The sequence below is a fragment of the Suricata suricatta genome, chromosome 3, assembly GCF_006229205.1.
Source record: "Suricata suricatta isolate VVHF042 chromosome 3, meerkat_22Aug2017_6uvM2_HiC, whole genome shotgun sequence".
Taxonomy (NCBI): domain Eukaryota; kingdom Metazoa; phylum Chordata; class Mammalia; order Carnivora; family Herpestidae; genus Suricata; species Suricata suricatta.
This window is the reverse complement of record NC_043702.1, coordinates 52922788-52938278: the sequence shown is the minus strand read 5'-3', so window position 1 is coordinate 52938278 and position 15491 is coordinate 52922788. Positions and strand designations below refer to the sequence as shown.

The 15491-nt window shown below is 39.1% G+C and overlaps 1 protein-coding gene and 1 pseudogene across 5 annotated transcripts in view; both read left to right on the top strand.

Annotated features, from left to right (window-relative positions):
• OSBPL6 (oxysterol binding protein like 6) overlaps positions 1-15491 on the top strand; it is a 217903-nt gene that overhangs the window by 19280 nt on the left and 183132 nt on the right. The gene's annotated exons all lie outside the window — the stretch shown is intronic.
• LOC115287668 lies at positions 9910-12158 on the top strand (annotated as a pseudogene).

Below are 15491 nucleotides of genomic sequence, written 5' to 3'. Positions count from 1 at the left end.
GGCAGAGAGAGAGAGGGAGACACGGAATCTGTAATAGGCTTCAGGCTCCGAGCTGTTAGCCCGGAACCTGACACGGGGCTCGAACCCACAAACTATGAGATCATGACCTGAGCCAAAGTCGGACACACAACCGACTGAGCCACCCAGGTGCCCCTGACCAAAATTATTAATCCCAATTGGTAATTAAAAGAAGGATAGGCAAATTCCTCACTTTTCTTAAAGCAAATGAGAGTTTCCATGTGACAGCATGTAGAAGCAGCATTTTAATTTTTAAAATCACTGTGGAAATGCTGCTTTAAAGGGATAAAAAGAAATATTCTTTCCATTGTTCTTCCCCACACCTCAACCATTACCCCTTCCTCACATTTAATATTTCTGTTGATTTGGTCCTGAGGATGCTCGATATTTGCTCTATTTGCTACTGAGTGCTTTTCTGGGTCTTTTCAGAAGATGGGAGACTGGTTTATCGCTGGGTTTGGGGCTATATCCTGTGGTTTCCTGGCTCATTGAGATATTGAGTCTTCAACCTTTCACTGCCTCTGAGTGAGTGCTGAAATGTCACGGGGAGCCTCAGTGGGACTGATAACCATTAAGGGTTGTTTTTTATTTCTGCTTGTTAAATCCCCAAAACTAATGCTATTAAGGAGCTTTTCATAGAAATAGAAAGCTCTGTCTCTTCATCTTTTTAGCTCCCACATCACATAGCCTTGTACATAGTGGGCATTCGGTAAGCATTGTTGAATATATAATTTTCGTTAATCGGTTCATATAAAATTACACTGTACATTGTTTGCTATTAGAAACACTAATTATGGGTTTATTTAATTTGTATTTATACTCTAATCTTTGATTCAATTGAAGAAAAAGCTTCTAGAATTTTTCCTTTAAACTTTAATGGAAAACACGTATCTGGATAACACAGTGCTGTACTTCTTTTCTCAAATGTCCATTTATAGGGTAGCCAACTGACAATTATTTGCTTCTCTGTACAAAAAAATATATAAGAAAATACTTTGAGAAAAATGCCTAATTGTTCTTTGTAAGCAGGCAACATATGTGAAATGACAGGTTTAGGGATACTAGTTTTCAAAGCCAACAATAAAGTAAACAAAGATTAACATGCATTTCTTTCAGTTGAAGATGCTAGAGGTTTTTAATTGCTTTCTTTTGGTTTAAAACAGTCCATTTGACATTTCTTTGCAAAGCAGTAATATATGAGTTAAATCCAAGTAAGTTCTGTTTCTTCAGACAATTTAAAAAACTATCCACAAACCTTTTTCCTTTCTCCTCTTCTGGTATAAGTATGATGACTGTGTTTACGACAGGAAATTAGCAATCACTTTTTGAGGGTGGTGGTAGAACACTGACTTTGACAAGTTAGTTCACATCTGCCCCCACATTTTACTTTAAAAATGCAACTTGGATGATAATATTGCATCTAAAAGTACTTTGTACCAGGATGTGTTGTGGGGAAAGGGAGTTACTTGATAATTTTATGCGGTTTTCCATGATTCCTTTTAATTTTCTTTCTAAACTGGATGGATTTTCTTTAGGAATTCCAAAAAGCTTTTAGAGGAATGTTCCTAAAATTGTATGCTTCACATACATTATTATTTAGTTGAGAATTAAAGTTAAATTCATCTCTCTGATTTGAAGATTTGAAGATAGTTAAGAATCACAGTTAGTGCTCTGTCTAAAGAAAATATTGGTAGATAATGTTGGGAGTTGGAGGTGGTAGCTGATTTTCATAAAATCAGAATGACAACTTTAGAGGGAAAGAATGGCCATGCTTCAGAATGATGTTTTGGGGGGATTACTCAGAATATTTTGGGACAGATGCCCAAAGTATCTGTCATTATATTTTCTTATTGTCTGAATACCTAAGACTTAACTAGGACAGTAGCCTGTCCAGCATTATCCAAATCACAGAAAGGACCTTAGAAAACTTCTGGCCTACCTCTCTCATTTTGTAGATGAGGAAACTGAGGTTCTGAGAGGGTCAGTGAAGTGTCCAAGCCAGTCTTAAACTTACATTGAGACGTCTGGCTATTAATCTATCCAGACCTGGTGCAGGGCAGACATTAGGGTTGGTTTGCAAGTATGTATACAGATGTGGAGAAAGTGCTGATGGACCCAGTGGTATTCCTTTTCATCCTGAGAAGTCTGTTTGCTGATTAGAATTCATGGCTGTTCATCATCAGATATGATGTCAGCTTTAAAATCAAGTCACGTTATAGACACATATAGATCAGTTGGTTTCCTATAGTTTCAGAGGCTGGAAGTCTGAGGCCAGGGTTCCAGCATGTTGGGTCCTAGTGAGTTTTTTTTTCCAGGTTGTAGACATCTCATATCCTTACATGGCAGAACGAGTTGTGGTTTTCCTCATGTTCCTTGTACTTGGGGATCATTGAGCTTCTTGGATCTGTGGGGTTTTAGCTTTTAAGAAGGTGTGACAAATTTACACCATTATGTCTTCAAAGCTTTTTCTCTAGCTCTTCTTCTCTCCCCTTTCCTGTGGGAGTCTATTTACCTGTATATTGGACTGCTTCAGGTTGCCTTACAGCTCACTGATACTCTGTTCATTTTAAAAAAAATTCTCTTTTCTCTCTGTTCCACTTTGGATAGTTACTGTTGCTATGTCTTCAAGTTTAGTAATCTTTCCTTTGGCAATGTCTAAAATATTAATCCCATTCGGTGTATTTTTCATCTCAGACTTAGTAGTTTTCATCTCTAAAAGTGATATTTGGGTCTTTTGCAATATCTTCCTTATCTCTATTCAACGTTTTGAACATGCAGAATACAATTATAGCTGTTTAATGTCCTTGTCTGTTAATTCTAATATTTGTATTAACTCTGGTTTGAGATTGATTGATTTATGTTCTTTTTATGAGTCATATTTTCCTGCTTCTTTGTGTCCCTGGTAATTTTTGATTGGATGCCATATCTTGTGAATTTTATCTTGTTGGTGCTGGATATTTTTGAATTCCTATGAATATTCTTCACCTTTGTTCTGTGATGCAGTTAATTTACTTGGAAATAGCTTGATTCTTTTAGGTTTTATTTTAAGATTTGTTAGATGAGTCTAGAACAGTGCTTAATTTAGGGCTAATTATTCCCCAGAACTGGGTAAGGCCCTTCTGTGTACGTTGTCTAGTGTCCCCTGAATCATCAGATTTTCCAGTGTGGCACATGGGAGCAGGCACTGATCTTGATTCAGTGGGAGTGCAAGCATAGCACTGTAATCTCTAATCCTTTTTGATGTTTTTCTTTTTCTTCAGCCTCCTTAATTTCCTTATACCCGTGAGCAAGACTCAGCTGAATTCTCGAGGAGAACTCTCTGCATCTCTCCATAGTTGCCTCTCTGTGAAGCTCTCTCCTTTTCTTTGAACCATACCTGCTTTGGTCTTCTGGACTTTCAGCTCAGTCTGCTGGTACAATCTTAGACCTCACCTCACTTTCCCATCTTCCAGAGATCACTGTTCTTGTGGCTAGATGGTGTCTTGAAAACCATTTCTTCATATGCTTTGCCTAGTTTTTGGTTGTTTCAGATAGAATGGCAAATTTGGTCCTGGCTATTTTATCTCAGCCAGTGAAGTTCCCCTGGGTCTTTGGAAAGTGAAACAGACATATGGATGAAATAGGGACCTTGAGAGACTGTCGCAAAGGTTCACACAGATGATGTGGTGAATGGGAAAGCATAGCTGAGGTGGTAAGAGTTTGTCCAGCAATGTTTAGAAGCTTTGTTGATTGGCTACTGGCTTTATTGGTTCATTGATTTTTCTTCTTTAGCTACTATTTATGTGTTTGTTTGTTTGTTTGTTTAGTGCCTGCTTTGTGTCAGGGCCCTGACGTACATTATTTCTCATTTCTGCAATAGGCCTGAAGGGTGTTGTCCACCTTCTTCCCACCCTCAGTTCCAGCTCTTCTCAATATCAGAGATGAGGAAATAGGAGGATGAAGTGACTACCAGAGTCCTACAGCTCGTAAATTGTATAATCAGCTTTCAAGCCCTGTTCCTTATAGCTTCCAAACTAAGTGGTCCGTACTACTTTCTCCTTGCTAACGGTGGGATTTGTGTTAAGAGAGTGACTGGGGAATTGAGCCTGCTGAGAAGGGAGAGGTCGCAGGAAGAGCTTCTGACTCAGTAGATCAGGAGAGGAGCATGTCCAAGATGAGGGCTGGTGGATGAAAAGAACAGTCTCAGAGGCCTTTAGGTCTTTGTGGTACTGACTTAGCTGAGATGATCTTAAAGGAATAAGGGAGCATGTGGTTAGCCCTGGATGATGGCAATGAAAGTGATGTGGAAGGTGGGGCGCCTGGGTGGCTCAGTCGGTTAAGCATCCAGCATCCGCTCAGGTCATGATCACACGGTTCGTGGGTTCGAGCCCCGTGTCGGCTCTGTGCTGACAGCTAGCTCAGAGCCTGGAGCCTGCTTCAGACTCTGTGTCTCCCTCTCTCTGTGACTCTCCCCTGCTCGTGCTTTCTGTCTCTCAAAAAATAAATAAAAAACATTAAAAAAATTTTTTTTAAGTGACATGGAAGGAAGAAGTCCCCACAATTGTACCTGCTCTTCTAATTAATCTTGAATCTCCAATAACAGCTCCAGATAGATTGTAGATCTGCTTCTAGAAAAGAAATAAGAAAAAAAAATTTTCAAAGACATAAAGAATACTCATCATAGGGAAAGCATTGTTAAATTTGACTGTAGTACAGTTACTTTTATCCAAAAGACTGACAGAGAGCAAAAGAGCAAGCAGCAGAGTAGAAGATATTTCCATTGCATATATTCAAATCATTTTTGGGTCAGTCACATGGACAAATGGCAAGTTAAAGGTAGTCATTTATCGAAATATTAAAATGTTTCATTCTATCAGAAATTCATTAACAAACACAATGGCTTTGTATATTTCTGGAATTGTTTGTCTAATCCTCTTAAGGGCATTATGCGCTAAGCAGCACAGCTAAGTGTTTGATCAGTTTTAATTAGAATGATCATTTGTCACACTTTAGAAGCATTTGGCTCTTGGTTATGGAAGTATCAGAATGGGCAAAGAAGTATTAATTCTGCCATCTTTAAAGTTACATATCGAATGTTAAAACTAGCTATAGTTGAATCAGTATGGAACCTTCAACTATTCTAGTGTATTCAGTATGCTGATTAATCAGATTATGCATTTAATTTTTCACAGTAATTTTTTGTTAATATATGAAGGCCATGTGACTAGGATTTATTTTATTGGCTATTTTGAGAAAGTTACCATCTAGTTTTTGTCTAGTATGAAGGCTTAGAGTGTTTTCCAATAAGTGGAATGCAATTTAAAAAAGTCCTTCTTGGGTTCTTGTATGGGTGAAGAGCTATTGTATATTATGTCAACACAATAATATCAACAAGATCGAGAACTCCCAGATTACGTGAGAGCTCAGGGATGATGAGTAAGACACAGCAGTGAGACTGAGTCCACAAGCTGTGGGTGAAAACAGTGTCACTACTTGATAGTTTTCTTCTATGGACAGCAGACCAGTGGGACAAAACGTCAGAGCATAAAACCATGAGGCCAAAGGTAGTTCACCCTGTATACCAAGTGATATTACTATTTTTTAAGGGTTTTAAGGTGAAGAGGGAGAAAATTGGATTTATGTTAAATCACTTAAAAAGGATTTAATTCAGTCACCAAAGGCTTTTGTAACATCTTCACCAACTTGCCCTTATAGGAGTTGGTTTTTGTTTTTGTTTTCTTAATGAAAAAAAAAAGTATAACTGGTGGGTTCCTGCATATAAAGGTGTGGCCCCTGTGTGCGCTGGCATAGTGTGGTGGTAGCTTAGTTTCCTATGGCTGCTATAAAAAATTACTACTAACTTGGTGGCTTAAAACAATACAAATTTGTTCTCTCATAGTTCTGTAGGCCAGAAATCCAAAACCAGTTTTACTGGGCAAAATCATGGGGTTGGTGAGGCCACTCTCCCTGCAGGGGGCCTAGGAGGGAATCCCTTACTTGCCTCGTCCAGTTTCCGCACTCCCAGCATTCTTTGGTGTTTCTTAGCTTGTGGCCACATCTTCCTAAATCTCTGTCTCATCTTTACATCACCCTTTCCTCTGTCTCTGTCTTCTCTTAACGGTCTATCAAACTCCCTCTGCCTCTCTCTTCTAAGTATACCTGTAATTGCATTTAGAGCCTACCACGTAATCCAGGAGAAGCACCTCTTCTCCATGTTCTTAACCATGGGTTTTTTCCCAGAAGAGATAATATTCTCTCTTTGGCCCTGTACGGTAACATTCACAAGTTCTGGGGATTAGAAAGTGAGCCTATCTTTGGGGAGCCGTTTTTCAGCCTGCCACAGTTGGTTTTTCCAGCTGTGAGTACACCTGCCACCAGGAGATGCCTGCAGAGGTACGTGAGCAAACATCTGGATGCCCTGAGAAGGCGAGCGGTGTCACCTGTGAGAACCTCAGGTGTGCTGGGCTGGAGTCATTGCCCCTGGGCGTGTTTGAGGAGAGGAAGAGATGGAGATGGAGTGAATATTTTGAAGGAATCTTCAGGGGAGGGTATTAAACGTTCAGGAAACTTTCTAAAGCTATGTAGTAACTTGTTAAGAAAGTCTAATTTAAGAGGTAATGACTTTCAGCTAATATTGAGAATACTTTTTCTTTCTCAGCTTTTTGATGGTTAACAAATATTAACCAAGATATGGAGATTGAGTTTAGAGAAATTACATTGAGGAATAGCTAGGTCTTATTAGAAACACAGCATTATCCAATAGAATGCTTTCACTGTTATTGCTCAGTTTGGTCTTAAACCTTTTTAAAAAAATTATTGACAGGCACGTAAAAAATGTGCAGGCTTAGGGGCGCCTGGGTGGCTCAGTCAGTTAAGCCTCCGACTTCAGTTCAGGTTATAATCTTACAGTTTCTGAGCCTGAGCGCTGCATCGGGCTCTGTGCAGACAGCTCAGAGCCTGGAGCCCGCTTCGGATTCTGTGTCTCCCTCTCCTCTGCCCTTCCCTCCGCTCACACTCTGTTTCTCTCTCTCAAAAATGAGTTAACTTCAAAATTAAAAAAAATTTTTAAATGTGCAAGCTTTGTTCTAGGTACTTTTTACATTTATATTTTATTTCTTTTTCTTTTTAAAATTCATAATAACCCTAGGAAGTCAATAACCATTATCCCTGCTTTACAGACTTATGTGTAAAGAAACTGAGGCACTGAGAAGTTAAGTAACTTGTTCATGGTCACATAGTTAGTAATAGATTACCAATATTTGAATTCAGAGTGTATCATCTTAACTATGTGCCAGAGGTTGGCAAGATTTTTTTAAAAGGACCAGATGGTAATTACTTTAGGCTTTGCTAGCCATAAAATCTCTATTGCAGCTCTTCAACTCGGCTGTTGTAGTAGTAAAGCAGCCATAGATAATTCGTAAATGATTGGATGTGGCTGTGTTCCAATAAAACTTTATTCACAAAACTAGTCAGTGGGCCAGTTGTGGTCTGTGACCCCATAGTTTTCAGCTTCTGCACCCTGTTGTACAAAGATGTTTTTTGTTTAGTGTTTTAATTTTGTATTTTCAAATAACTCTGGACTTACAGAAAAGTTACAAACATACAACAAGCTTTCCTGGTCAACCTTCACCCATTCCTTCTAATGTCAGCATCTTACACCACTGTAGCATACAGATGAAAATAACATTGCTATGAACTCACCTGTTTGAATTTCACCATCTAAAAAATATGATCCCTTTTCCATTCAAAGATCCAACCTGGGATCCTCTCACATTGCATTTTATTATTATGTCTCCTCCAGTCTGCGACAGCTTGTCTTTACCTATCTCTGATTACCTTGATACTTTGGAAGAGTACTAAGATATTTTGTAGGATACTCTCCAATTAAGGGTAGTCTGAATTTTTCTGATAATTATAACGAGGTTATGAATATTTAGCAAGAATGCTATGTAGGTAATAGTGTGCCTTTCTCCAAGCATCATATCAAGAGATGCTTGATGTCAGTATGTCTTCTTATAGATATTATAGGTAATGTTGACCTTGATCACTGGATTAAAGTGTATCTGCTGGGTTTCTCTGCTACAAAGTTGCTGTTTTTCCCTTTGTGATTAATATGTAGCTTTGGGGAGATAGTGTGAATGTAGGCACATATCCTGTTTCTCTTTAACCTTTTTCACACTAATTTTAGTGTCCATCAGTGACTCTTGATTATGATACTTATTACTGAGCTGTGCACCTAATGTTGAGAGATATCTCTCTTATGGGAGAATGAGCTTGTCCCTTCTCTCTTACTTATTTAAGTATTTATGTCAGTAAAGACTCTTGTATATTTACTTGATTGTGCAGGTTAGAACTCAGTTCTAACATTATTTACATTGTTTCTTAAATTATTGAAACTTTGGCCGCTGGGAGCTCTTTTCTTTTTGTACACTGCCTTATACTTTAACCAAAAATAACAATAGTTTTCTTTTCTCCTCTATCCTATTGCCTTCTCCTCAGAAACAATCACTGTCACCCATTTTGTTAGTTATTTTGATATTACTCTCCATATCTCTGAGTTTAAGATATTACTAATTTATTATTTTTTCATTGTAGGAATTACATATTAATTTCTTACCATGGAACATTAGTGTTAACTTTTTCCTAACAGCTTTTCCCCACAACCAACGTCCTGTTGTCCATCATTTCAGTGGAGTTATATTTTGGTTAGATCAGTATTCAGTATTTATATTACTTTGACTATGAAAACACACTTATTTCACTGCTGAGCCATGGAGTAACCATGATTACTTTCTCCTACAAAATTTTTGCTTTGCTTTAGTTGATAATTATGGGTTTTGTGCTTTGCTTAGTCTTCTATGTATCTATCATGAATTTAACCCCAGCTTTTCATCAGTTGTCAAGGCTTTGCTTCTCAAATTGTGATTTTTGGCCCAGTAGTCTTGGCATCACCTGGAACAGATTAGAAATGCAGAAACTCAGGCTGAACCTGACCATCTGTATTAGAATCCACATTTTAACAAGATCCCTTTCCACATTAAACCATAAGAAATCTGGTATACATTTCCTCTAAAGATAGTTACTTATATCACCACAGCTTTCTGGCTTTTACTTGTCTAGCTGGGCTGCCTTCTGTACTCAGCAGGGCACATCTGTCATCCCATTTTTCTTTTTCATGTTTTCTAGGGAATCCCCCCCACCTCTCTCTCTCTCTCTTTCTCTCTTTCCCCTTCCCTCACTTTCCCTCTCTTCTCTTTCCCTCCATCTTTTTTTTTTATCTCCTCCAAAGATTTAATATGTACAATATGAAGAACTGTTTTTAACAATGGGAAGACAGTCAAGTCTGGTGCTAAAAGGATACAGATTTCTTATGTGTATTATCCAGGTAAATTCTTAGTAAATTTGCTTGTTTTTAATCTCTGACAGAGTTATGTTAAAATCTACCACTATAATTCTGTATTTGTCAATTTCTCCTCCTAGTTCTATCAATTTTGCTTTATAAATTTTAAAGCATTATTATTGGGTGCATACAGTTTATGATTGTGCTGTTTTTTGTGATGGATTGACCCCTTTATCAGTAAGAAATACTTGTAAAAAAACTCTATGAACGACTTTGCTTTTAGGTCTATTTTGTGTGATATTACTCTAGCTAAACCATTAAACTTTCCTGTGTCTAAATTGTATTTCTTCCCTTCTCCCCGGCAGTTGGTGCTGAGAGTGCAGAGTGTGTGCTCTGGGCTTGGAACACATATTTATTATGGAAAAAAAATGTAAAAAGATCTTAAAAAAAACAAAATTAACAAAAAAATCCATGTCTCCTCTGCCGGAGACTTTTATTTATTTTTTTCTTCCTCTTTTATAAAATAACCTGGTGAAGCAGCCGAGACCCACCTGCCTGCCTGCCTGCAGCCCTGCATCAGCTCCAAGAAGGAACGAGACCGAGGCCTTCCTGCTGCTGGACCCAACACTGCCACCCTCGCTCCTCAGCCTGCAGCCAGCAACCAGCAACCAGCAGCAGCTGATCGACCCCTTCTGTGGCTGTTGAGTAGTTTTCGATTCCAGTTGATTTTGTCTCTCTGCACTTGCCCCCTCTGCCCTCTCTCTGGCTCTGACCCCCCAGCCTCAGCACTCTCTCTCCTTTTACGGAGTTGCAGCCTGTGGCCCTGTGGGCAGCCGTGCTGAGATGAACCCCATCGCCCCCAGCTCCTCCATGGCCTCGCTCTATGTGGGGGACCTACACCCCGACGTGACCGAGGCAATGCTCTACAAGAAGTTCAGCCTGGCCGGGCCCATCCTCTCCATCCAGGTCTGTAGGGACATGATCACCCGCCGTTCCTTGGGCTATGCATATGTGAATTTCCAGAAGCCGGCAGATGCGGAGCTTGCTTTGAACACCATGAATTTTGATATTATAAAGGGCAGGCCAGTACGCATCATGTGGTCTCAACGTGATCCATCACTTAGCAAAAGTGAAGTGTGCAGCATATTCATTAACAATTTGGACAAATCCATTGATAATAAAGCACTGTATGATACATTTTCTGCTTTTGGTAACATCTTTTCATGTGAGGTCATTTGTGATGAAAATGGTTCCAAAGGTTATGGATTAGTAGATTTTGAGACACAGAAAGCAGCCGAAAGAGCTATTAAAAAAATGAATGGGATGCTTCTAAATGGTCACGAAGTATTTGTTGGACGATTTAAGTCTTGCAAAGAACGAGAAGCAGAACTTGGAGCTAGGGCAAAAGAGTTGACCAATGTTAACATCAAGAAGTTTGGAGAAGATATGGATGATGAGTGCCTGGAGGATCTCTTTGGCAAGTTTGGACCCGCCTTAAGTGTGACAGAAATGACTGATGAAAGTGGAAAATCCAAAGGTGCTGGATTTGTAAGCTTCAAAAGGCATGAAGATGCACAGGAGGCTGCAGATGAGAAGAATGGGAAGGAGCTCAATGGAAAACAAATTTTTGTTGGTCAAAATCAGAAAAAAGTGGAATGGCAGGTGGAACGAAAGCACAAATTTGAACAAATGAAGCAAGATTGGATCACCAGGTACCAGGGTGTCAACCTTTACGTGAGAAATCTTGATGATGGTATTGATGATGAACGTCTCCGGAAAGAGTTTTCTCCTTTTGGTACAATCACTAGTGCAAAGGTTATGATGGAGGGTGGTCGCAGCAAAGGGTTTGGATTTGTATGTTTCTCCTCCCCAGAAGAAGCCACAAAAGCAGTTACAGAAATGAATGGTAGAATTGTGGGCACCAAGCCATTGTATGTAGCTTCAGCCGCGAACAAAGAAGAGCTCCAGGCTCGCCTCATTAATCAGTATATACAGAGAATGGCAAGTGTCAGAGCTGTGCCCAATCCTGTAATCAACCCCTACCAGCCAGCACCTCCTTAGCTAACTTCATGGCAGCTATCCCACAGACTCAGAACTGTGCTGCGTACTACCCTCCTAGCCAGATTGCTCAACTCAGACCAACTCCTCACTGGACTTCTCAGGGTGCCAGACCTCATCCATTCCAAAAGATGCCTTGTGCTGTCCGCCCAGCCACTCCTAGACCACTACTGAGTACTATAAGACCAGCTTCTTCACAGTTTCCACAAGTCATGTCAACACAATGTGTTGCTAATACGTCAACACAGACGATGGGTCTACGTTCTACAGCTGCTGCTGCTGTGGCAGCCACACCTGCGGTCTGCACCATGCCTCAGTATAAATACACCACCGGCGTCTGCAATCCACAGCAATATCTGAATGCACAGCCACAAGGTATCATGCAGCATCCTGGTGTTCATGTTCAAGGTCAGGAGCCTTTGACTGCTTCCATGTTGGCATCTGCCCTTCCTCAAGAGCAAAAGCAAATTATGAGTAAGTGGCTATTTCCTCTAATTCAAGCCATGCACCCTACTTTTGCTGGTAAAATCACTGGCATGTTGTTGGAGAATGAGAATTCAGAACTTCTTCATATGCTTGAGTCTCCTGGGTCTCTCCGTTCTAAAGTTGATGAAGCTATAGCTGTACTACAAGCCAACCAAGCTAAGGAGGCTGCCCAGAAATCCGTTAACAGTGCCACTGGTGTTCCAACTGTTTAAAATTGATAAGGCAGGTGATGGGCATGGAGGAGGGCACTTGTTGGGATGAGCACTGGGTGTTATATGGAAACCAACATGACAATAAACTAAAAAAGAAAAAAATAAATAAAATTAATCAGAACATGAAAAGAAACTCATGCTTCACTGAAGAAAAACTTCAAAAAACTTAAACATTATGGAAAAAACCTATTGTAAAATATAAAGGAAAGGAAACGTTGAACCTTATGTACTGAGCAAATGCCAGGTCTAGCAAACATAATGCTAGTTCTAGATTGCTTATTGATTTAAAAACAACAAAACACAAAAGAATAGTAAAATATAAAAACAAATTAATGTTTTATAGACCCTGGGAAAAAGAATTCTCAGCAAAGTACAAACATTTAAAGTGTTCCTTTCTTTAATTTTGTAATTCTTTAAGAAGGGCATTATATCATACTTAAGGGGTCTATTGACCAAGAGGACATAATAATTGTAAACATTTATGCTTCAAATGTGAAAGCACCCAAATATATAAATCAATTAATCACAAATATAAAGAAACTCATTGATAATAATACCATGATAGTATGGTATACCCAAGCAGGAAGCATCACAATCCCAGACTCCAAGCTATATTATAAAGCTCTAATCATCAAGACAGTATGGTACTGGCACAAGAACAGACACTCAGGTCAATGGAATAGGGAACCCAGAAATGGACCCACAAATGTATGGCCAACTCATCTTTGACAAAGCAGGAAAGAATAGCCAATGGAACAACGATAGTCTCTTTAGCAAGTGGTGCTGGGAAAACTGGACAGCGACATACAGAAAAATGAACCTGGATCACTTACTTATGCCATACACAAAAATAAACTCAAAATGGATGAACGACCTAAATGTAAGACAGGAAGCCATCAGGATCCTCGAGGAGAAAGCAGACAAGAACCTCTTTGACCTTGGCCACAGCAACTTCATACTCAACGTGTCTCCAGAGGCAAGGGAAACAAAAGAAAAAATGAACTATTGGGATCTCATCAAAATAAAAAAAAGCATCTGCACAGTGAAGGAAGCAGTCAGCAAAACTAAAGGGCAACCGACGGAATGGGAGAGTATATTTGCAAACGACATATCAGATAAAGGGTTGGTATTCAAAATCTATAAAGAATTTATCAAACTGAGCACCCAAAAAACAAATAATCCAGTAAAGAAATGGGCTAAATACATGAACAGACTCTTCTCCAAAGCAGACATCCAGATGGCCAGCCGACACATGAAACAATGCTCCATGTCACTCATCATCAGGAAAATAAAAATCAAAACCACAGTGAGATACGACCTCTTACCTGTCAGAATGGCTAAAATCAACAACTCAGACAACAACAGATGCTGGCCAGGATGTGGAGAAAGAGGATCTCTTTTGCACTGCTGGCAGGACCGCAAACTGGTAGAGCCACTCTGGAAAACAGTATGGAGATTCCTCAAAAAATAAAAAATAGAACTACCCTACAACCCAGCAACTGCACTACTAGGTATTTATCCAAGGGATACTGGTGTGCTATTTCAAAGGGACACATGGACCAATGTTTATAGCAGCACTATCGACAATAGCCAAAGTATGGAAAGAGCCCAAATGTCTATTGATGGATGAATGGATAAAGAAGATGTGGTATATATATACAATGGAGCTTTACTCAGCAATCAAAAAGAATGAAATCTTACCATTTGCACCTACGTGGATAGAACTATAGGGTATCATGCAAGCAAAATTAATCAGAGAAAGACAAATATCATATGACTTCACTCACATCAGGACTTTAAGACACAAAACAGATGAACATAAGGGAAGGGAAGCAAAAAGAATATAAAAACAGGGATAGGGACAAAACATAAGAGACTCTGAAATACGGAGAACAAACAGGGTTACTAGAAGGGTTGTGGGAGGGGGGATGGGCTAAATGGGTAAGGGGCATTAAGGAATCTCCTCCTGAAATCGTTGTTGCCCTATATTCTAACTAACTTGGATGTAAATTAAAAAAATACAATCCATCACACCTAAAAAAGAATTGTATTTCTTATAAGCAGCATAAAGTTAGGTTTCTTTTCCACTCTGAAAATCTTTGTCTATTAGTTTAAATATTTAATCCATTTACATTTTAAGTGATTACTGATATATTTGGAATTAAGTCTATTTCTATGTTCTTTTTCTTTTCTCTTTAGCCTCCTTTGCATTAATGCAATATTTTTTTATTGTTCCATTCCCCACTTCCCTCCATTTCTTTAATGTAGCATACCCTTCATTAGTTTCCTGAGGCAGTTTGATACTTTAAATGTCTGTAATATTTTTACACTAGTCTTATTTTTTATTGTTGGTTTGGACATAGAATTCTAGGTTGAAAATAATTTCTCTTCAGAATATTTTGAACCTTGGGGGATTGTCCTAAGTCCCTTAGGTTGAGATGTTTCTGTTAAGAAGACAAAAGCTATTCTAAAACCTCATTTCTAAAAATCTAATCCCAGTTTACTTTCTGTCTGGCAGTAGTATTTTCTTTTTTTTAATCCAATATTTTCTGAGTATTTGGTAGGCTTGTTCATTCTGGAAAACTCAGATCCTTATCTTCTGAAACATCTTTAGTTCTGTTGATTTTCTTCCCTCATCTCTCTCTCTCTCTCTCTTTCTCTCTCTCTCTCTCTCTCTCTCTCCCTCTCTCCCTCTCTCCCTCTCTCCTCTCTCCTCTCTCTCTCTCTCTCTCTCTCTCTCTCTCTTTCTCCCTCCCTCCGTCCCCTCCTCACTCTCCTCTTTCTCTCTCTTCCTCCCTTCCTCTCTCTGTTTGGAATTCTTTTTATTTGACTACTGGGCTTTCACAATTCACTGGTTCTCTAATTTTCTTATCTTTTCTCATATTTCTTCATTTTGAATCCTTGTGCCCTAGCTTCTGGAAGATTCCCTCAGCCTTATTTTTCAGCCCTTCTATTGAATGTTGTATATCTTGATTTCTTTTTTTCCATTAAGCATACCTTTCTTGTTTTGTGTGTATAGTATCTTTTCTTGCCCTCTAAGGATGTTTCTTTTCCCTTATACAACCTCTAATTCCTTCATATTGCTTCCCTTATGCTTGCTTGTTGGCATGCCTTTCATGTTAGAGCTCTCCCTTAAATATCTGGTGATGCTTCAAGAGTTACTCTTATTTAATAATGAGTCCCCAGGTAGCTGATTTGGAAGCTTCTAAAGTGAAGGCTTCAGACAGAACCAGTTCAGTTTCTTGAGGAAGCATGCCCCGACTAACATAGCAATATCTTTAGGTTTTTCCTGTTGGTCAGGACAGATGTTATAGAGAATAATCTCCCAAGGTTCTACTTGAAGGCCTTGGCTTGGCTGCCATTTCTTCTTACCTACTAAATAACTTAAGTGGCTTTTT